The following is a 1,985-nucleotide window of genomic DNA, read 5'->3' as shown; positions in this document are numbered from 1 at the left end:
AAGATATGTGATTTGCATGTTACATGTGTCACTCTCTCCAGTTCTTGGTACTTTAAACATTTCAGTTGCCAGATTTACTTTTTGGATTGGTGTCCTGAGTCACACTGAACCCAGTTTTTGTTAAAAACACATAAACCTCCACGATGAAGTCACAGCTTGGAGAAGAGAGCTGGAAACTAACCTAACTGACATCCATCACCTTCGTTTTATGACTACTCCTGATCCGTGGTTTTAAAAGAGGAGTCCATGTCCATTCTCTGCTGCGTAGGTAAGTATTGGACACGGTGTGGTCCAAATCACCCAGAAAGTTACCAGAAATATCTTGAAAGCGATGGAAACCTGGACTGGGAAAATTCTGTGTTTTGAGCAAGATATTAGAGCAGTGTGTTCTTCACTCTCTCTTTATGGCACAGTTTGGTGTAAACAAGTCTGACATGGACTTGTTGCTTACTCTTATTCACTTCCACTGCCTACATTTGATTTGCTGTAGCTCTGCACTTTTTGAAAGCGATGTTGAGGATATCAACTTCTATTAGTGGAGGCATCGCGATTAAAGTATTTACATTATTTGTGGTTAATGGCTATAGTATAGAATGTCTAGTTCATACCAAAAGCTTTGAAAACTAAAAGCCTCTTTATACTAAAACAGCCACTGAAGATGTTGATGATTAATGATTTAAAAGAATCATATTCAATCAAATTAAAACCCATCTTGAGAAACTGCAAATGACAGCTGCACCACCTCTAATGAGGGCAAGTCTGTGAGGCATTTCAATTTTTTCCACCCCTGACAGTTTTAATGTGATGTTCTCTCTGGTCACTTCAGAATGCTTTTACCATTAGTGAGCATCGTTATATTCTTGTATGTCTGACTAACCGTGCACTACTGTTTATAATTTCTGTCAGGTTAGTTAATCCATGTTGTTGAAAAGCAGGATCCCCATTTGTTAAGAAACTGTCTGCGCTTCAGCCACTTTTTTCCTCTAAATGGAATGCACGTTTCCAATTGACGCAAACCATCTCTAAGTCGTATCCTATTGGTACACATAGGCTTACCCACATCCAGAGCTATGATCCCTCTACAGTGCTCCAAGAATGAGACGTTCAGTGGCAGTATCAGCTTTTCTTTCCCTGACACTCAGAGGTAAGCTTTGGCAAAAACCTGACGACCTCCAGGCGCAAGACACTGCTTGCCAGCAAAGTGGAAGCATCCAGTATCTATTGTATTAGAGGTAATTGTCATGCTTTTTTCTCACATTGCGGGCATACTACCTGGGATTCTCACTTTGAGTTATTGATGTTTTGCAAGTTTTAAATTATAGCACTGCTTCAGTCAAAGTACTGTTTCAAAATCTTTACTTTTTGCTTGTGTTATTACTTTGTTAAATAACCTATACGATTCAGGAAAGTTGTGGTCAAAGCTCTGTTTAATACCTCACACATATCTGAATGTTTATAAAAAAAACTGCTGTCTTTTATTGTGTTTTCAAGAGCACCTAGCCTACCACTGCTACAGCTATTGAACACGTGTATTTTTGGTTTCTTTATCGCCATAATTTTGTCCCTCCAGAGTAAAAAAAAGCCCACTCCCCTCCACCTCTCTTACCCAGTGAAAGTGCTCCAGACACGGTGGGAAGGTGGGTTTGAGATGGGGAGGGGATGGTGGGCATCACTGTTGGGAGAGAGGAAAGGAGGGGTCCCCCTACCAGGGGCTCTGTGCGAGCGCGGATAAGAAAATTACGCCATTGGAAGATGATTATGTAACTCTGTCTCTTAACAACCGGTCGCAAATGGTTGAATACCCCAAATAGTTTGATTGACAGGCTCTCTGCGAGCCTTTATATAAGGGGAGGGAGGTTGGTGCCTCATTCAGTCACCGTTGTGCCTAAAGTCCTGCAGCCTGTGGATGTAGTGAACCAAAGTGGACTTAACGCTTTTTACGCACGAGGTTTACAGGAGATACCACTTCTCATAATCATCGGCTT

The 1,985-nt window shown here is 41.3% G+C and overlaps 1 protein-coding gene across 3 annotated transcripts in view; it reads left to right on the top strand.

Moving 5' to 3' along the window:
- The first annotated feature begins 1,039 nt into the window (after window positions 1-1,039).
- Window positions 1,040-1,985, top strand: part of thbs2a (thrombospondin 2a) — a 19,350-nt gene continuing 18,404 nt past the window's right edge. For 2 of the 3 annotated variants that reach the window (XM_032540647.1, XM_032540645.1), the window contains exon 1: window positions 1,740-1,985. This exon is cut by the window's right edge and continues 96 nt beyond it. The gene's annotated coding sequence lies outside the window, so the exon portion shown is untranslated. Of the gene's footprint in view, window positions 1,233-1,739 lie in introns of those variants that run through there. The other variant, XM_032540646.1, reaches the window with a different exon arrangement.

Source organism: Etheostoma spectabile, chromosome 17 (genome assembly GCF_008692095.1).
Source record: "Etheostoma spectabile isolate EspeVRDwgs_2016 chromosome 17, UIUC_Espe_1.0, whole genome shotgun sequence".
NCBI classification, from domain to species: Eukaryota; Metazoa; Chordata; class Actinopteri; order Perciformes; family Percidae; genus Etheostoma; species Etheostoma spectabile.
Note: the sequence above shows the minus strand (reverse complement) of the source record. Positions and strands in the feature narration are given on the sequence as shown.